General features: G+C 44.9%; 2 long non-coding RNA genes and 1 pseudogene across 2 annotated transcripts in view; 2 read left to right on the top strand and 1 right to left on the bottom strand.

Annotated features, from left to right (window-relative positions):
• Nucleotides 1–1,751: 1,751 nt before the first annotated feature.
• Nucleotides 1,752–1,852, top strand: LOC112661956 (U6 spliceosomal RNA; annotated as a pseudogene).
• A 9,248-nt stretch (nt 1,853–11,100) lies between these two features.
• Nucleotides 11,101–19,374, top strand: LOC125754099 (uncharacterized). Its single transcript, XR_007407518.1, has 3 exons — nt 11,101–11,546; nt 16,169–17,223; nt 17,804–19,374. It is a non-coding gene; the product is annotated as an uncharacterized LOC125754099 (long non-coding RNA).
• LOC125754100 (uncharacterized) overlaps nt 16,164–21,351 on the bottom strand; it is a 67,609-nt gene continuing 62,421 nt past the window's right edge. Inside the window, exons 2-3 of the long non-coding RNA XR_007407520.1 lie at nt 16,495–17,278; nt 16,164–16,295 (exon numbers count right to left, since the gene is read on the bottom strand). This is a non-coding gene — a long non-coding RNA (uncharacterized LOC125754100). The remainder of the gene's footprint in view (nt 16,296–16,494; nt 17,279–21,351) is intronic.

Below are 21,351 nucleotides of genomic sequence, written 5' to 3'. Positions count from 1 at the left end.
GATCCAAGAGCTCAGAAATGTGTCCATTTCAAAATAATAATTACAATAGTCTTTCTTCAGGAAGATGCAGACTTTGGAATCCATGTCAAAGTACAGTGGGACAAAACAGCCTAAGAGAATGTGATTTGGGTGCATGAAGAATGGAGTTTAATATAAGAATTCGCAGAATTCATGTGGGCTTCTCACTCACCTCAGCAAGAAAGGGATATGAAAACATTATAATTGGAAGAGATAATTAGGGAAAAGGCTGGAGCATAATGTTTTGCAAAATTGGATGTTTCAGCTGGTTCTGGTCATTGGACAATAGAAGGACCAGCATTTGGATATTCAATTACCTCCTAAAGCTGAGGACCAGTTGAACATATTTGGTTCCGGAAATGTCCCAATGAAGCAAGAGAAAAATGGAACAAAAGGCTTTGGCAGGGGCCAAGCCATTCTCACAGCTGCAGAAATGGAAGACAAATCCCAGAACACCCTCCACCCCATCCCAAACCCAGCCCCCACATGGCCTCAGGAGAGCACATGAAGCAGAGCTTCACCATGGCTTGGCTCACAATCGCATGCGCCCCCCAGGAAGACTTCCTCCGTTGGCCCACCCTAACCCTAAGACACACCATCTCTGTCTCACTAAGAATGAGAAATACTGAAATAACCTTTCTGACTGTTGGCACCAGGCACCCAGGCACCCACCAATTGGCTTCCCTGCCTCCTTATAGAAAAATGCCAACTTCCCAACCACACACTGACATTCCTGGCAGAGAGAGCCTTATTATTCTACCTGAAGCACCGAGAAACAAAGCCAGTCAAGAAATTTGCCTATTGGGATTGCAACGCTTTGAATGCCATCAGTCATGTGGAAAATGTTGAGCCGAGCCCGGCGGAGTCCTCCAAGGCCTTCATGCAAACAACAAAAGGCTGCTGAGAGCGTTCAAGCCCGCGTGGAGGAGGAATCGCGAATCACAAAACCAGGCCCTGGCCTCCTCCGATGGCCCTAATGAGGACCAGGTGACCTCGGATGAATGCGACCACACTGCGTTCGCGTTTGTCAAATCTGAGATTACTGCGGAGCCTGGAATGAATGAGTCTACAAACAAGAAAATCTATCTGTTCAGGAGCTGGAAAGAATAGGATGTGGAAAAGGCGGGGGGTGTCATCAATTACTTGTGGTTCTCAGAGAGCCAAGAATTATGCTTGGAAGTACAACTTCTGAGCATCTGGAGAAGTCTTTGGTCAGCATCCTAAGTCTTCTGGATAATATCAAAATCATCCAGACCATCCAAGCGAGGCCAGATGGAGGCAATATTGTGTAGTGTGCAAACTTGTCTTGGGCCCCTCTCTGCCCTCCCCCTGCTTCTTGCCCATCTTCCTGGGGGGCGGGGGGGGGGCACACCCCCTCCACCACCAACAAGAACGGCTCAGAGTCTCACCTTCTCGCCTGCCAAAATCTGCTCCTAAGAAGGGATGAGATCCAACTACCCTTGCACTAATCACAGGGTAAGTATTAAATGATTTACACTGTAGTGGGAATTGGTGCCTTCACATCAAGGATCACAATTTTAATTGTTGAAACTGAGGCATTAGCTGAGAGGAGAGGACACAGGGGTCACAGTGACAAAGCCAACGAGGCTTTGGAGGAGGGAGAGTGACACTCACCCAGCTCTGCTCTTCACTTCTTGTGGGGCCTTGGACACCGGCCTCTCTCTCTCTTGGTCTCAGTCTCCTTCCTTCCAGAAGGAAGGACGTGACTGTGGTTGCTTCAGCAGCACACACACTAAAATTGGAAGTATACAGAGAAGACTAGCATGGCCCCTGCACCAGGAGGGACATGATTTAGGGGACTTGAGCGTTCCTTCCATCTTGACCAGTTCATGGGCAGCCGGCCAGTGGAAGCTTCTTGTGAGCCCCCCAAGAAGTAGTGAGGCATGTTTACGGATATGGGGAGACCCAACAGGAGGTGCTGCAGCACTCCTGTGGAACAGCCTGCCACCACCTCCGGGAAGGTGGGTCATGGGGTCTGCTGGGCCCTGGAGGACAGAGCACAAGGGATGACTCTCACGGTGCCCATGGGAGCATTTGGGGTCCCACTGATGGTTTGATAGTGCTTGGGCTAGGGCCGCTCCTGCGTCCCTAGAGGAGGCCTCTGGCCCAGGTGTATCTCGATTTTACCCCCTGGAGGGGTTCCACACATACTGCAGCTTAGATCAGTGGCTCAGCTTTGCCAGGATAAAAGATAGCCCCCAGAATTGTGGAAGGCCATGGCCCTGCCTTTTACCCCAAATCATTCCCAAGCAACATTGTACATGTCGGGAGTTCTACTGTCCCTGCAGACTGTGTCACCTCTATCATGTCTTCTTCTCTTCCCTTCCCTCATAGGCAGAGCCCATCTCCCTCCTCTTCCTCTCTCTCTGCGCATCGCCCAGGAAGGGCACCCCAATGTGCTCCATAAACCCTACCGACTTGATCAGACTAGAAGTCAGGACCATGAACGACCATTCCTTGTTATTCACAAATGTTGTGGGGGGTTTTATTTTTGTCTCTTTTTTAACGAGAGGTATTTGGGTGGCTGGGAAAGAGGTTTTTAAATAACTTTTTACGGCTAACGAAGAATTTTTAAATATCCTTTACAACAAAAGGCCTCTTTGAAGCTGGGTCTGCCAAGCTTGGACACAACGGACACCCTGTTGACTTGCTACAAATTGTTTACTTTGCTGCAAACTGAATGCAGAGAGAGAGTTTCTTGTGTCCGGGGTTGCATACATGTCAGCCTCGAAAAGAATTCAAGTAACTCTAGCCCCATTCCACATGCTCTACCCCAACTATGCGCTATGGAATGATGTTGTGTTTGGAGCAGATTCCATCCATCTGATTTGGCCCTGGAGTGGGGTGCAGGGTGGCTGGGTCTCTTATTTCAACTCTGTATTTTAGACCCTAGGGTGAAGAAAATGAATTCAGCATTTTTGACCTGTATAAAAGACTCAAGATTTCACTTGAGATGGAAGAGAGGGTGTATAGGAAAGAGGGGAGGGTGAGACCCTCTCTCTCCTCGTTCTCCTCGCTCTCCTTGCAGCTTATTTTGGGGAGATACTCCTCATTCTCCGACCTCCCCACATGCCCCCCTGCCCCCTGCCCAGGGTCTGACATTAAAGAGAATACATCTTCCCTGCTTTCAGGGTGGGAGGGTCCAATAGACTCTACCGCCATGCCAATGGCATCATTTTCCAAAGTTCACCCTACTTGCTGTCTGCTTTGGGCAACACTGTGTACCCCCAAAATTCATGCACTGAAACCCTAACCCCCAGTATCTCCAAACGTGTTTGGCGGTGGGACTTTTAAAGAAGCAATGAAGTTAAAATGCTGCCCTTAGGGTGGGCTCTAATCTAGCTGACTGGAGCCCTCATAAGAGGAATTTTGGACACACACAGAGACACCAGGGGTGCACGTGCGTGAAACAAAGACCACACCAGGACACAGTGAGAAGATGGCCATCTACAAGCCGAGGAGATCGGTCTCGGAAGAAACCAACCCTGCAGACACCTTGATGTTGGATGTCTAGCCTCCAGAACCGTGTGAAATAAATTTCTGACGTTTAAGCCAGCCAATCTGTCATATTTTGTACGGGACCCTAGCAGTTTAATATACTGTCAAAAGGACAGGGACCCTGGAGCTGTCTCCTCTTTGTTCCTCATCTATAAATAAAAATATCTGCCTTGCAGGACTCGTGAGAGTTAAGCTCGCAGATGACAGGGTACCTGGGGCAGGGTCTGACACGGGCATTCACTAAATAATTGTGAATGCTAACATTATTACTTTGAGAGACCGATCAGTGTTTATATGCTACTTACGGACTCTCCCCAGCGTCACTCGTAGAATCTCTGCTGATTTGATGATTTACTACGAAAGAATTTGGCGTTGTTGGCAACCTTGGAGATCTCAGGCTCTGGGCCACCACGTTGCCCATTTCCAGGGGGCCCAATCACGGGGCTTGTCATCTCTAAACCAATCCCTTCTTCATGACTTTATGTCCTCATCAATTTCACAGAAAGTCAGTATTTCATAGCCTCCATTGACAAGACAAAAGTTTGTTGAAGGTCTATATAAGTTATATCCACAAAGCTATTCATCTTCATGTCAAACTCTAAGAAATTAGGTGTGATTTTGCCCTGATATAATGTTTTCTTTCCCCCAGAGAAATGCTTTTTTTTTTTCTTTTTTTTTTTTTAAGTATTGGTTGATTTTGTCTTCTCTCCTACCTGTGCTTTGTGACATGCTGGAGAGGCAAGGTTCACATACTGAACCCTCTGTTATGCAGTAGGGCTTCCGGGGACACTGTGACCACACGTAATGATGGGTTACATCCTTCACCAACAGTCTTGGCCATTGATCTACATTTAGCTTGCTCGTCTTCGAAAACACTGGACTTTGACCACCTCTGAATTTAAACCTCCAGTCTGATAAATTAGAATCCCCCCCGCCCCAGAGTTCTCGAACGCTGGCTTAGATCCTGGCCGCATACCACTTCTCTTCCTTAATATCTCTAAATGAAAAGACCCTCTTAGCCTTCAGTGTCTGATGGCCACAGAGTTTCTGCCCAGTTGGATAAATCTTTCTATAAACACTCCAGCCCTGCAAAGTTAGCTCACCACAGTAGCTAGTTCATATTTCGCCTCTCTGTCTGAGCGAGACAGACACAACAAAAAATTGGTAAATGGTACCAGCAGAGATAAATGTACGGTATTATGTTTAATTAATGTTTTTCAACTGTTACACGATGCTCTCACTCCTGACTGATAACTTCACCCTCAGGAGTGTAGAGAAGGCTGTGGCCCTGAAAAGAGAGTTGTCTTCATTTATACCAGCTATAGCTTTCCATCTTCAAGAACTACTTTTCTCCATATCTGATGTCTCTTCCTTGCACTTGGCCTCAGGAAAGCAGCGTGCACGGCTCGCCCCAGGGCCAGCTCTCTACCTAAACCCTGGTCTACTGTCTGTCCTCCCCTCGGAGGACCTTCCTGTCACCCCTTCCTCAGTCTCTCCCTTCCCACACACAGGCTTCTTTCTGACATTACAAAACCATCTTCTCCTGAGCCCACTGTCTTCACTAGTGGACCATGTCTCACAGCCAACATCCTTTTTTAAAAACCTAATTTTTCCATTTTTATTGAGATATAAGTGACATACAACCTTGTAGAAGTTTGAAGCGTACGGCATGCTTAACTGACGCATTTATATATTGCCACGTGATTACTTCCAGAGCATTAGCTAGCCCCTCTCTCCTGTCATATAATTACCATTTCTCTTTGTGGTGAGAAGAGTTAAGATCGAATCTCGCAGCAACTTTGAACTTTATTATACAGTATTACTGACTATAATCTCTCCGGTGTGCATTAGATCTCTGGGACTATTTTATCTGCTACTTGCAAGTTTGTACCTTTAAATACATTTCCCACTTCGGCTCACTGCCCACCCCCCACTGCCAGCCCTTGGTAACCACCATTTTACTCTTTGTTTTTATAAGTTCTGCTGTTTTTAGATTCCGTATCTAAGTGAAATCCTACAGTTTATGTCTTTCTCTGTCTAATTGCACTTAGCATAATGCCCTCAAGATCCACTCATATCTCAAATGGCAAGATACCCTCCGTTATCATGGCTGGATAACATTCCCACCCACCACCGCCCCTTCCCATACCATCAGAGACCTCAGAGCCCACTCTACTCCACCCTAATGCACTGAGGAGTGCCTCGGAATTCTCAACTCTGGCCAGGCCATTGCTTATTATTCTGTCCTCACAGCAAACCTACAGGTTAGGTACTGTGCCTGCCCTCATTCCCATTTCACAAGTGACAAAACTGAGTCCCACAAAAGGTAAGCTATCCTTTCCCAGGAGTCACTGTCTTAAAAAGTAGCAGAGCTAGAACTCAGTCACATGGAGTCTGGCCCCACTAGCATGTTCTTCCTCATGTCTATATCTGTTCCCCTCTTACTGTTGGTGTTGGCTCAACTACATGGCCCTTGGGCAGAGAAGACTCCCTAACCCAAAGCAACAGGGGCTAACCTCCTCCAGGGAACTCTGAATAGTCTGGAGAAAACCTTGACATTGCTGGCTAAGGCCCCTGCCCTGATCCCTTATCCCCCCTCCTGGTAAACCAGGAGGATATCATGGATATCATGGGAATGTTATCCAGCCATGATAACGGAGGGTATCTTGCCATTTGAGATACCACCTCTTCCAAATCAGCTCTGCTGCACCCATTTTTCCTTCTGAGTTGAAAGAAACCCCATCTTGTCCCAAGGAATGCAGAAAAGAGGGGCAGCTATGCCCTAGACTTTGAGTGGACTGCCTGGTTTCAGTCCTGGCCCCTCCACTTACTCACTGTGTGGCTTGGGATAAGTTACTGAACCTCTCTGTCCCTGGGACTTCACATTTGTATAATGGAGATGATAATAGCACCTCTCTCTCGAGAAGATTATAAAGATGAAATGAAGCAGCACGGTATGAACCCTGAGTAAGCACACTAGTGGATCTAGAAATGTCCCTTCTTTTAGAAGTAATATTTTAGTGTGAGGCTCTTATAGGTGGAAAACACTCGAAGAGCTAAAGAAACACATATCTAACTGTAGAATTCCAGGCACCCTGGAAAGCCATGGGTCTTTCCTTGCAAGCTCCAAATCATTTCACCCGCATTCCCCAACTATGCTCACAGTTCAAGTAATAGCCACCAAGCTGGTTTGCACAAAGTGGCCAATCGCTTCTAGCCAACACTGGCTCAAAGTTTTCATTAGTTTGATGTGTGCAGGTTGCTTAAAAGGGCTCCGTGGAAGACTTACTTCTGCAGGCACGACCATTACCCCAGAAAGGCAACGAGAGCGGGGCAGGGCCCAGCCCCAGGGTAGCTTGCTCGGCCTTGCGTGAATTCTGTCCACAGAGTGCGGAGCAGGGCGGAGGGGCCTGTGCAGATCTCTTCTCCCTCCATTTTTTCTGCTGTGCACAGTTGGACCTGTTACTGGTCCTGATCACGATGCCTTGTTTATTGATTCCACAGGCTCAGGACCAGAGCATGATGAATATCACTTTTCCACTGGGGCTGAAGTCACAGGGCCAAAAGACAGAGGCTGTCATCCAGAAAACAAAATTGTTTTTGTCTGAATGTGCCATTGGAGATACTCTGAAAAACAGGTTTTTCAGGTGATCATGGAATTTAAGCAAAGACAGACTCTGGCTTGAATTATCCGCATAATTGCCCTAGTTCTCTAGCGTGTCCGTGTGGATGCGACCTCACAAATCTCCAGCTCATCTAAAGGAGGTTTGAAGTCAGGCAACAATAGTGATGATGCCAATTTAATAAAGGAAGAACGAGGCAATGCTGAGGATCCAGCTTAGCAACAGCCTGGTGTTGAAGGACTTCCTCTGGCAGAGGTTTGAAGAATGTTTTTATTGCTAGTTGTCCACAATAATCCTGGAAGGTGTCATTTCTGCCTTGAGGATCACCTCAGTCCTGATGATCCTCGGTCCTGAATGAGCTTGTCATCTGGGACGTCTTTCTTTGCTGGGAGGGCCCCCTGTTCCCCTGCTGCTGGGGGTGTCCACGCAGGCAGGTTCCTGAGGTCAACCGTCCACCCTCTATTGACCAAACTGGCTGCCATCCTGCAAGGTCAGTGTCCTTCTTCTGACATGTCTTTCCTGTCCCTGCCTTTGGCAAGCTGGGCAGAGTTACCTGCCCCTGGGGCATCCAGAGTATCCAAGCACATCACCAATCCCCGCCAAGACCACAGCCAGGACCCCAGCAGGAAACAAGGGGCCTGGCAAGAGGGGATCATTCAAGGAGGAGATAATTACAAAGGTGTGCCCTGGCTGTAGGGTGGTGGAGGACTGCCGTGTTGGTGTTATCTTGGCTCCTCCATCCACCAGGCTGGCTGAAGGAAGAAGCAGTCCCTAGAACATGGAACAGGAGGGTCCTGTGGAACAGGCCACCTTGAGAGGAGCTATGAGGGACACAGCTTGCCAAAACCGCTTCACAGTGAGGGGCCAGAGAAGTCAGACCAGGTGCCGCCCCACTGCTGGCTTCTAATCTTAGGCTGAGCACTTTGCTAGCTGAAGCCAACAAGAAGATAGTCTCTTCCATCCCATCTATGAGTCCGTATAGGTCAGGCCCTCAGGGCCGGAAGCAGGGGTGGAGGAGGGTGTAGGGTGGATGTAGCGAGGTTCAGAGGGAGATTTTGCAAACACAAAAATCAAAATTCCATCATAAAAAGGAATCCAGCAGAGTACCTGGGTGGCTCAGAGGTTGAGGGTCTGCCTTCGGCTCAGGTCATGATCCCAGGACCCTGGGATCGAGTCCTTCATCAGGCTCCCGGCAGGGAACCTGCTTCTCCCTCTGTTTATGTCTCTGCCTCTTTCTGTGTGTCTCTCATGAATAAACAAAACAAAACAAAAAAGGAACCCAGTTAGAAACTTTGGACTTAAATGTTCTTGGTTTTTGTAACCATACCCTATATCCCCACAAGAATCAGTTGGTATAGAACCTAGAACATGCTGGCTTGACTAGGCTGAGATGATACCTTGACTTTGGTTCTGATAAGTTATCATCTTAGGAAGGCAGAGAAATCACTATCTTGTAGAGTCACTGAAATCTCAGGAATGGATCAAAATAAGAATAAGTGGAAAATAATAAAGAAACAAATAGGTCCATGCTACTAGAACTTTTATCCTTGTTTTAAGTGTAATTGTAACAAAGTGTCATTAGCATTGTGATAATATACACATTTTTTTTGAAGTGTGCAAAAGAAACCAATAGAGTGGAATTGTGATTTTAATTGGATGATTAGGCAAATTTGATTAACGGAGTTTGTAATCACGTTTAAATATCAGAGAATGTTTTCATTTGGAAATTCCTAAGTTTTACATTGTTGGTTGGGTAAGTGGTGTTTGGATTTTTAGAAGAAAAATATTTAATAGGCTTATGAGATTAATAAATTTTGCATTAGATTAAGCACAAGTAATATTGTTTCTCTTTATGCTTAAAGCCATTGGGCGTTCACAAGGCCATTCCCGTGTGACCTTGTCACGTAAGGTCCAACCTAAGTCCCTTCATGTCTGTGATACGTTCATTGATTCTTCCAGGGATTTCTCATCTCCTAATTCTTTAGCTGCTAGACCTTCTTTTTGGTACCTGATGTATAACTTAGTTCTTGCCCTGTTATTATTTGGGGTGTGCATGACTTGACTCCCCAACTAGACTGTAACCTCTGGGAGACAAGCACTTCTCCAGAAGCAATCATCCTTTCTTTTTCCTTTTCCATTTCTAGAAGCCCAGTGCCAGACACAAATTAGGTACTCACTACATGTGCGTTATTTGGTTGGTTGTTTTTAGACATGTGTGGAATGATGCCATTATGCTACACATACTCCAACACACAAAATCAAAGCTTTTGTCAAGGAAGGAGTTAATATGAGGACCCAGATATGGCCGGCCTGAGTATTTAGTAATGAGAATGTTGTATTGGTACTTCCATAAAAATACTTTCTCAATTCCAGGGTGACCTCTGTATCCTTTCTCTACTTCACCATCCCCATCATGCACAAACACACACTCAGCACCATGGATTTTTTTAGGCTCTGGGGTTCTCTAAAGGTGTACGGCACAACTTTTTCTTTTGATGAGGCTCAGAACTTGTTAACAGAATTTATCCATTAAGAAAATGTCTGATGAATATCTACTGTGTGTCCAGCACTGTGCTAGGTAGGTCCTGGGAATACAGCAGTGAAAGAGGCAGAGTCCTTGCCCCCTTAGAAAGTCATGATTTAGTCAATATCTCACAAAAACATACTAAGCAGCCCATGTTCAGTGAGATGTGAGTGACAATATGTGCTGTAGGACTTGAGAAGGAAGCCATCAGGGGAGTGACAAAGTAGTCGGGAAAGTTCCATGAAAGAGGAGACAGGGTGGCAGGGTAGACCTTAGCAAATCAAGTAAGGGTGGAGGCAGGAGATGTCCTCTTACTCTGCGGGTGTGAACAAGGTAATAAGTGAGATAGAAGTGGATTTCTGGTTTGGTCGTGCTGCCCGGGAAGTACCATCACATCTGGGGAACTGCTGAGAGTGGAAACCTGCAGAACTGATACCAGCAGACGGGAGCTGATTGAGACCCATCTTGGAAAGGATGTCAGGGGGTCAAATCCCCATTAAGGGTTGAGAGTAGATCCACGGGTAGCACAACGACAGCATGATGTGTTAGAAGTAGTGTTTTTAGTATCACTGCTCACTAGCTACTTCTTCTATTCTAAATTGGAGCATCCCAAAGTCAGGATTTTAAAACCTGACCCAGCCAAGGCGTAGGTGGGGTGTGGAGTAGGATAGGAATGGCAGAAATGTCCAAGAGGTGCGGGGAATCCAGGAGTGAGGTGCTACTCTTCTTTAGGAAGAATTACTTCTGCATTCATGAAAGGAGGCAAGCCAAGGGGAGGGGGTGCCTCCATGCCAAGCACGAGTACTGGAGGAGCAAAAGCTGGGTGGCATGTCACCAGGCAAATGGCCCAGTCACATGTTACAGTTCCCCTGCACCCGCACCAGTGCTAGCTGGATATTTTCCATGTGTCCCTGAGTAGCCCAGAAATGATAGAGAGAGCCAACTCTGACAAGAGCTCAGGGGGCCCAGGAGGACACTGTGGTGACATACATTGCTGAGGACAGGGACCTGACAGGAACGACAGACGCCTCAGGCTGTGCCAGTGTGTATGTGCCCAAGGATGATAAGTGGTAACCAGATGCCAGACCCCTGCGCCTCCCCTCAGCATAAAATCCCCAGAGGAAGGGGAGAACAGGGCAGTGGGAGCATCTGAGATGACCCCAAGTTCGTTGACATTTCAGTTTCCATTATCTGGCAAAATAAGAGCTTGAAATAGCGTGTGAAAGTGGTTGTTTTGAAAATTAAAATAACGAACATCTCTGAGTTTGTGATCTGAGATCTGTGCCACATATTTACGATTAAAGGTTAAAGCAGACACACTGAAATAGATACAAGAAAGTAGGACAAAAACCAAAAGAGTGGTGATGTCACAGAAGTCAGGGGAGGGAAGAGATCCACCACCCAACCGTGGGTGGCAGTGTGGAGCACCTAGAGAGCTACTGCCGGAAGGGCCAGGGAGGAGCCACAATTTCCCCAAGTCTGCTGTGAGAAATGAGGCGGGAGAGCTTTCAGGGCTCAGAGGCAGCACATACAGTGCTAGTCTGGACTTGACCAGCTGCCTCCGGTGCAACAAGTCACGCATCTTGAACCTGAGGCACTGTCGCATGTGCTCTTCTTCGAGGAGGCTTTTAGGAAGGCTGCTGCTCCTACACAGACCACCTAGCCCTTATCTGAGCCTGATACATGGCTCGCTGTGTGCAGGTTTGATCAGACTCAGGATATATATTGGAGAGCAACCACGAAGAGGATCTGGCCCAGTGTTGAGGTCCTAGAGAACTTCTGGTCATCATGACGTTTCACGACCAGTATGAGCAGCTGCCTAAATTTAATGCTTCAAAATGGCAGGGGGCAAGGGAAGTCAGGTAAGCTTGGGATAATTGTTAACTCACTGATCCCACACTGTGACCAGAATTGGTCATTGTGCTGCAGGCCGGTGACTACACTCAAGTCCAACATCAATAAGACACCAACCGATTACCTGTATGACTTTGGGCAAATCACTTACTTCTCTGGGTCTCACTTTCCTCCTCTGTAAAAGAGCCCTTCTGTGTTCTCAGAGATTTCCTCTGTTCTCCCCACCATTTTCAGTGTCTGGTCCTTGGCTATTGGCATATTATTGTTAAATGCCAAGTGCTACAACTGTCGATCGGCCAAACCCATAAGGACATGTTTTCCAGGTAGTGTGGATTTGGGGAAATGAGCACTCCTATACCCTGCAGGTGAGAATACAGTTCCAGAGGACAATTTGATGATACTATCAAAAGCCTTGAAAAAAATCGTACCTGTGACTCACTGATCCACTTCTAGACATTTATCTAATAAATAATCATGGACATGTGAAAATATATGCAAGCAAGGAAGGATGTTCATAGCTAGGAGAAAATTGGAAACAATGCCTGACAATAGGAGATGATTACCTAGATTATGATACATTCCCCCAATAGAATACGATGTATAAAATCATCCCTAAAATTATACGTAGGTGATATTTAGTAACACGAGGAAATGTGTCTAATATGATGCAGCACAGGGGGTTACCATAAGATCTGATCTTTGGAATGTGTTTTGTTCCATTTACAAGAATAAAAAATAATGAAAGGTGTATTCTCTAGGTGTGAGGGTAGAGGTGGTTTTAATTTTCTTTTCTTGTGCTTCTCTGTGTTTCCTGAGTTTTCTGCAATGAATGTGAACTATGTTTGTAATCAGGTTTTTAAATACATCTTTTATAAGAGGGCATTTTTCACCCAGTCCCTCTTCATGTCCTGATGCCAATTAATCTCTCAGAAATATGTCAGTAAATCCTTCATCGACAAAGCATCTTTGTCTCCATTGGCTCTGAATCTTTTGGAGTGTGGTTTTTCTGGATGTTGGGGGGAAATTCAGGTGAGTTTTGGTTAGATGGTCGGGAGAGAAAGGTGAGAGGAGCTGGCGGTGGTCCCACTTGATTGGAGGAAAAAGTCTAAAAAGTTCAGTAATAGCTCCCTGTCTTCTCTCTACTGGTCATGCAAACAGCCCACTGCCAAGTTCAGCATAAGAACCTCTAGCTCTACAAACAGGGACTGGAATGCATGTCTGTCTATCAGAATTAGGTAGCCGGTGTATTTAAATATTTTGTTTGTTTATTCATGAGAGACACAGAGAGAGAGGCAGAGACACAGGCAGAGGGAGAAGCAGGCTCTCATGCAGGCAGCCTGATGTGGGACTTGATCCCAGGACCCCAGGATTATGACCTGAGCCAAAGGCAGACACTCAACCACTAAGCCACCAGGCGTCCTGCCAGTGATATTTTTGTAAACAAAATTTAAAAGCATGTCAGGGCCATTGACAGAATAGTATGCAAGAGGTGACATCTGTTGCATCTGTCCAGTGCAAGGTCTTCTGGAAGGGAACAACTGATGCTGGTTGATACGGGGATCCATTGGTCTGGGATTGGCAGGCCTTCTAATTTTTCAGGAGTAGCCTGTAAAAATCTCAATTTTTTTTAACTGAAATCATTTATTTGTTGTTTTGTTTTCTCCTTATCTCCTCGTGAGAGCTCCTGCCCCTTCTAGAAGTACTTCTATCTACCCTGATAATAACAAGTTTCCAACCTTTGGGGAAAAACGGTCAGAAAGAGAATACCACTTAGAGAGGAGGTGGTGCTGAGGGTAAGAGAAAGATAGAGATGAGGATCCTGGGCAGGAAACCAGGGAAGACCAGGCTTCTGGAGGAGAGAGTGACAAGGCAGGTTGAGATCATCCCTGATGAGGAGAGAAGCCATGTCTTCTTTTCTGGAGGGAAGGAAGGAGAAAAAGAGGAAGAGGATTCCCCCAATGTTACAACACTTTGCTGAGTGCAGATTACGTACCAGGCATTGGACTCATCAGTAAGCCCAATCATGATCCTCTGCATCGCTTACCCTCTAGCAGGTTGCCCCATCTTCTTTGTGGGGCCCAGGGATATACTGACAATTAGGCAGGAGGAGGTGAGGCCGCTGAGGGCCCAGGGGAGCCCCCAGGGGCAGAGAAGTCACTGTGGGCAGTGGGCCAGGGGCTCTCTGCTATTGCACATCAGCCCTGTAGAGATTCTTGAGCATCGCCATGGGAGTAGGTGTCCATGAGCAGGGACCTTTCTGAGGGAGCAGGGTCACAGGAACACTTATGATTCAGGTCGAAGATTAGGGTAGAAGAAGGCCAATGGGGTGAGGTCTGAGTGGCTTTTATTATTTTTATTTTATTTATTTATTTATTTATTTTATTTTATTATGAGTGGTTTTTAAACAGTGGCTCCAGGAGAGAGCCAGTGGAGCCCAGGGTGAGCACATGCTTAGGACACAGGCCCCTCTTAGGGAGCTGGGGGAACAGCCATGCCCACCTGCCAGTTCTGCCTTGGGCCAGCCTTGTGGGTCAGCCCAGGGGTCAGCCCATGGCCAGCTGAGTGACAGGGCTCCCTGGTCAAGAGACCACATGGACTCTGGGAAGAAAGTCAGCACCACAAGCAGTCAAATCCCACTTTAAGGAAGTAGTGCAGACTTGATGATGCTAACCAGCTCTTCATTTAAAAAGAGAAATAATAAAAAGATAGAGAGAGAGAGAGCAATAATATATGTGACTTTTGTATTTATTCCAGTTATTAAGGACCTGGAGGAAAATTAACAGCTGCAACTTAAGTGAGCAGAATGTGTGATTTGGTGTTCCGTAGCCATATAACAAGCAAGGGCTTTATGGAAACTTCTGTGGGTTTGTTTTTTTTTTTTTTTTTTTGAGACTGCTATTAGAACCAGACTGTGGCAGGACATGCAAAGATTCACAGGGAAGAATATTAGGATGCATCAGCAAGTGAACAAAAAGGGCTAAACATATACTAAAAAGCAGGAGAACAATTTTTTCTGAGCCTACAGCTACTAGATAATCAAATCAGCTCTCAACTGGACACCTTATGTAAGAGTATTCAGAAAGTTGCTTGGTTTCTGTGAAATGAGGCATACCTTCCCAAATTTCATTTCCAAACTTAAACTTGAACCTGGAATAAAATTTAATTCCTCTCTCACCATGCTATGCATCTGTTGGAAGAAAATTTGAAACAAATTTTCTATTGTACAGCGAAATCAATGCCAATTCATCCTGGTGTTTCTAATCAACATGTCTTATTTTCCTCTCTGTTCCCATAACTTATAATTATTTGTGGTACTCTCCAAACAAACCCTTCTGTTCTTCTCCTTACTGTCTCCTTCTGGCTTGCAATTTATATATGTGGAAGTCATTTGAGGTTGGAGATCACTGATCTATTACTAAGCAATTTTGGGGGGTCTTCAAGACCCCCTGCCATTTTAAAATACAGAGCTCTACCTCTTGGCTTTTCATCATTCAGATAGAATATCTTAAAGATTAAATTTGTAATGAAAAGGTAAACATGGAGTCCTACAGTTTCCCAATTTAGACTTTGAGAAAACAAATCATTGTCCTGGTGCCACCACTGCTCCCTGCTAAAATAATTTCCACAAATGCTGGAGGACTAAAATATTTGATTCTTGCTCAGAAATCTCATCCAATAATTTGACATTGGCACTTTCCCACCTGGGCCTTCAGCACGAGGCTGCCTCTTACCCAGCCCTGACACTCTCCCCTTCTTAATCCCTTCGGGGTTGTTTAAAATATATAGGCATATTTTCAGCTTGAAAATATTGAAAACATTTCCAATAAGTTTTTATAATTATTGAGGTTTGAGTTTTGGAGAACAAACTTCTCAAGTGGGCATCAGACCAGGGAAGTTCTTGAGAAACCAGCCAGACCTCATGCACCTGAAATGCTGGGGGCAGAGCTGGGACTGACACTAAAGTTAATGCCCACAGCAATCCCAACCGAGAACCTTCCTGCGTTGCCTTCATTTCTTCCTTAATCTAAACGATGCAAGTTCAAGGGGTAGCAGCCCAAGAACTAAGGAGCCAGGCACTCTCCACTGCTTAATTTAAGCAATTATGTGGTTGAATCAAAAGACAACAGAAAGATCCAGAAAAACACCCACAGCAAGTTAATCCAATGCATATTAGTGACTGGGTTGGAATCCCCTTTTCTCTGGCTATAGTGGACCCAGGTGATGTGAATTGGTCATATACTTTCCCATTATAATTTTTTCCCAGTGCTGAGTGGAGAAATGTGATTTTGTGGTCTCTCAAGCCATTCAACACCACTGTTTTTTGGCAAACAGAAAAATGCCTTCCTGCAGCGCTCATTTCTATATCCCACTGGACTGAGTTTGCACAACTAAGGGGGAAAGCCCCACAAACTCGTGAGATGCTCACGGTGGTTAGGTTTTCATTCGTCTTCAATCTTTCTCCATTGTATCTCCAAAAATGTCAAAGCCTGTTGTGAAATCCTCCAAACAAAACTGATTTTAATTCACTCTAGTCAAAAACAAATAAACATACAGCAAGATGTGGGGTGGGGGCGGGGGGGGTGAAGAGACAGTAAGGGAAAGGTTGTGAAATAATTATTTTCCATTGTAGGTGGTCACAACACCCCCAGAGTTAGGGACGGCTGTCTGGGAAGCACCATCTGAAGATTTCTTTATCCGCGTGGACCATGTCAGGCTTAGAAAACAGACTTATAGCTGAAAGGAGGGGCAGATGGAATCTGGTAAGGAGAAAAGGAAGACTGCGTGGAGGAAGCTGTAAGGGAAATGGCTCTGGGGTGAGATGGCAACAGGTGGAGATGGGGGCGGGGTATTAAGAAGGCATCATTCTCCGAAGAGGGAACTATAGGGTTGGGGAGCTATGGGGAGGGCGTTAAATGATGCTTACACCCCCTCCCTCAATTCAGGCCGCCCAACCACCTTAGAGAAGGATGGAGCTTTGTCAGTCATCTCACAACGTAGAAAAATTAAGCCATCCCTTTCCCATTCCTTCCTCATTTTCGTCTGCATTCAAAGACAAACTGGGGACCCGTGGGTGGCTCAGTGGTTTAGCGCCGCCTTCGACCCAGGGAGTGATCCTGGAGTCCAGGGATCGAGTCCCGCATCGGGATCCCTGCATGGAGCCTGCATCTCTCTCTGCCTGTGTCTCTGCTGCCTCTTTCTGTGTGTGTCTCTCATGAATAGATAAAATCTAAAAAAAAAAAAAGAAAGAAAGACCAACTGAAGTGATTCCCAAAGAGAAATTTTAAAAAGAAGAGGTTTAATGCGTAAAATATAATTTCAGGGAGATCTAACGGAACGTAACAATCCAGTCCGCGTGATTGGAGCGACACTTCCGGGGTCTCTCCTCGGAAAGGGCTTCTCGGAGCCTGATTGGTTGGAGCTGTCCGGCGGCCGGATATCCGGCCGGAAGTTCCCATAAGGCATTGCAGCCATGGTCCGTTTTGATTGGTTGCTTCCAGCCATTAGCTATTTTTATCATTGCTCTGGATGCCCTCAGTGCCCGAGGGTGGTGAGGTTTGCAGCAGAACAAAATGGAGGCCTACTGAGTTCCAGGAAGTGGAGCTGGAGACCCGGCGTCATCACCGACGGTGGGAACCTGAGCTTCACGTTCCCGCCCTCCCGCTACGGTGATACACGGCATCTCAGGTAACTCGGACGGCGTCAGCCAACGGGCTCTCTTGTCCATTGGTCACTTCTCGAGCTGGTGGAAAAGAAGCCAACCAATAAACATCGATACCGTGGGGTCCGGGCCTCCAGGGGCCCTTCCCCTTAAGATAAACTTTCCTAAGGCAGTATTTGGATCCCTTTGTTAGCTCACGTTGGCACTGAAATTGGCAAGGCATCGCTACTCTCTTATAAAATATACAATGCTGTTAATAAGGAGATAATGTGGCTTCCTCTCATGTCTGTGGAGGTATCAGTTCCTAACCAGGCATCCGGTTCCCCTTTGTATCTTTGTCCTTTCAAGTCTGATAAGGATTGCTCATCAATTATGCACTTGGAGGGGGTGGGGGGTGGAAGAGGGGGACTCCTTTGCCTCCAAGTCCAGAGGAAAAATTCACTATCTGGGACGGCCTGAGCTCTCTGTGCTGTCAGGTTAGTTTCCTCCATATTGTCAAAGAGAATTTTAAAAGCTCAATTTCACAGCCTGTTAGAGTTTTATGGTGATGTCCCCATGTGATGCTCACATGTTTGCGTTTGCGTCAAAAGCCCTTTATATTTTTAGGTATAAAAACTTGTAAATGCAAGATAGCTGTCTTCACATTTTGAAGGACAGTCCTGTTAAAGAAGCCTTGGATTTCACCTCTGTTGCTCCAGAAAGAAGAGATGGAACCAAGCACTGGAGTCCAGAGGAACAGGTTTCTTCTCAAGATTAGGAAGCGTTTTCCTCAAGAGTTGGAGCTGCTGAAAAATGCATGGAATCACTTGCTTCAGAACAGTAGGGCTAGTTGCTGGTACTAGAAGAAGACACCCTCACCACAGTATTTCAAGAGACTGGAGATCATTCGTGAAGGAAGTTTGAAAAAAGGGGGTTCAGCAGTAAATGATCACTCTGGTTCCTTCCAACTCAAAAACCAGTGGGCACTCCCAACTTTGAGGAGTTGGTTTATGCTATTAGGAAGTTGGCCTACTCTCTAGAACACAGCAAACTTACTATAATACTTTTCTTCTTTTGTTTGAGTATTCCTTTATTTCTTTTAATAGAGTTTTACAGTTAATTATTATTTTTTTATTTATAGAAATACTAGGTTCTTTGGTTTGGTTTCTGCTTTCTGAGATTTAAAAATTATAGTAAAATAAAGGAAAGAAATTAAACTTCCATATTTCCACAATTTAAAATGAATAAATGTTAACTTTTTTTTTCTTATTTGTTTCAATTCTGGGGGGAGAAAAAAGAAGGAAGAAAGGAAGGAAAGGAGGGAGAAGAAGGGAAGGGCAAGCCGAGGAGAGAGAATTAGTTAATGCCCTTCAAACCACCAACCCTGACCCATCCCTCTTCACATTCCCCTAGAGACTCAAATGTTCACGTATCCTTCCATTTCTTTGAAAAATATTTTTCTAGATAGATGTGTATCTGTTACACACACACACACACACACACACACAGAGACTATCTGGTCCGGTTTTTAAAACACAAGTACATTATCTGTGTATATCCCATCAATCTGCATCTTGCTTTTACCCTCTACCTTATGATTTTAACATCTATTAATGCTACTATGTATCAATTTTATTTATTAAATTGTTGTATGGTATTTCATCAGAGAGAATACTACATTTTCTTTATTCCTATACTGGGAGATGTTTCGGTCACTTCCTTTTTCCCCTGCCAACACAAAAAAATGCTGCACCAGCCTGTTGGGTACAAGATGCTCATGACACCACGCAGGAGGCTGTCTAGTGCTATCCCAAAGCAGAATTTCTAGCACAGGGTAAACATATTTTCCTACATGCCACCAATTTTTTCTCCAAGATGCCTCTACCAATTCATATTTCCAGCAACGATTTATCATTTCTTCTACAATCTTGCCACAGTTGCGATAGCCTGACTACTAAATTGTGCAAATACAATGAGTGAGAAATGGTCTCCCTTTGTTGTTTCTCTTTGCCTTCTCTGAGTTTGAGGATCTTCTTGTTTGTTTTCCTTATTTGGTGGCCATTCATGTTTCCTTTTCTGACAATTCATTTTTTTCTACTTTTCCTTATTATGTGTTTTGTATACTAATTCCTAGTCTATTAAATGTGTCTCCCAGTCTGTTTTTAATCTTTTGTCAGTAGAAGTTTATGTTTTTCTGCACAGATTTTTAAAATTTAAAATAGTTAAATATATCTATCTTTTTCTTTATTGTTGGGGCTTTGTAAATTCTTCTTTTAAAAAAAAAAAGATTTCCTCTACTCCAAGATCATGTAGCTATGGTCCTTTATTTTCTTTACCAGGTTTTGAAGTATATTTTTCACATGTAGATATAACCCATACACATCTGGTGTATGTGTAAAGTGCATGGTGTGAAGTAGGGATCTAATCGCATTTATACAGCCCTCCCTACCCTCCACCCCCAACTTCCCAACCCCATGAGATTTTTCTGCGATTGTTTCTACCACTCCGAGCTGACCTGTCCTCATCTTAGTTGAATGGTCTCTGCGACACATTTCCTTGTGGGCCAGAAAGTGACAAAATGACACAGTTTCAATTGATTCATACCATGGTACACTTGACTGTACCAAAGCAGAAAAAATATGGAATTATGGTGAATAATCCTTCAGTGGCATTGCACAGTCTTATCTGCTCAGCTGGCATAGACTCTCTCCTACCTGTACCTAGTGCAGATGTTATGAGTTGAAATGTGCTCCCCCCGAATTCATATGTTGAAGCCCTAACCCCCGGTACATAGGGAAGCAACCAGAAATCAGGCCTCTAAAAAGGTGATTAAGTTCAAATTGCCTTTTGGTAATTTTCGAATGGGCCCTAATCCAATAAGACTGGCATCCATATAAGAAGAGGAAATTTGGACACATACATGGCAGGTACAGAGGAAAGACCCTGTGAGGACACAGCAAGAAGGTGGCCATGTGCAAGTCAAGCAGAGAGGCCTCAGAAGAAACAAACCTGCTGATACCTTGCTCTTGCACTTCCAACCTCCAGAACTGTGAGAAAATAAATTGCTGTTGTTTAAGCTCCCAATCTGTGGCACTTTGTACTGGCAGTACTAGAAAACTCATACAGTTGGATAATCCCCAGCAAAGATGGGTGAAGATGATTGTAATTAGATAGTTAGATTTAAGCCTCCCAACAGGGATTTTTCACTTAGCATGAATATGTGAAAACTATTTGAGCAATTCTACTATAAGCCCACCAGAACAAAGGAAGGCATTCAAGGAACCTGTATGAAGATCCACAGGAACAGTTAATTTGGCAAAATAATCATTCCTTTTTTAAACTAACAGGCATGATCTGATCACTCACCATAGGTTGTATTAGTTTCTTATTGCTGCAGAAACAAATTAATGCAAACTTAGTAGCTTAAAACAAATTTCTTATTTTACAGTGAAGAGGGCTAAGAAATGCTAAAATAGAAGTGCTGGCAAGGCTGTGCTCCACACTTTTGGAGGCTACAGAAGAGATCTCATCTCCTTGCCTTTTCCAAGTGTCTAGTCCACCTGTGTTCCTTGTCTTTTTGCTCCTTTCTCTATCTTTACAGCCATCACTCCAGCCTTTGATACCACCCTCACATCTCCTCCTCTTAGGAAGACCTTTGTAATTCATTGGGCCCACCTGAATAATCTAGAATAATCTTCCCCCTTCAAAACCCTGAGATGAATCACTTCTGATTTTTGCCATGTATGGTAACTATTCATAGGTCCAAGGGATTAAGAGGTGAACATCCTTGGGGGCCATTATTCTGGCCATCACAGTTGCAAAACAGCTCAATAAGGTCATTTTATAAGGAAAAGAAGTAGAGAATTTTAGAAGTATGGAAGTATTGAAAGCCTCCCTGCTTCTGAACTCAACAGAAGAGTCTTTAAATCAATTTTTTAAGACTATTAGTACCAGAAGTTTTTCAAAATAGTTTTGTAGTCCTCACTAAACTTGAAAGGTGTTGTTTTGGTTAATTTTTTGTTTGGTTTGAGCCCTCTGTTGAGCTTTTTTCCACATTCAGTTAGATTCCAGCTGCCAGTGTGCAAATGGGGCTGTTTCTACTTAGGAGATCTTCCATGTGCAGCCTAGAGGCAGAAGTGTCCCAAACGACTGCTGATCTCTCCAGGAAGCTTATG

This window comes from Canis lupus, chromosome 31 (assembly GCF_003254725.2).
Source record: "Canis lupus dingo isolate Sandy chromosome 31, ASM325472v2, whole genome shotgun sequence".
Taxonomy (NCBI): Eukaryota; Metazoa; Chordata; class Mammalia; order Carnivora; family Canidae; genus Canis; species Canis lupus.
This window is presented reverse-complemented; position numbering and strand designations above follow the sequence as displayed.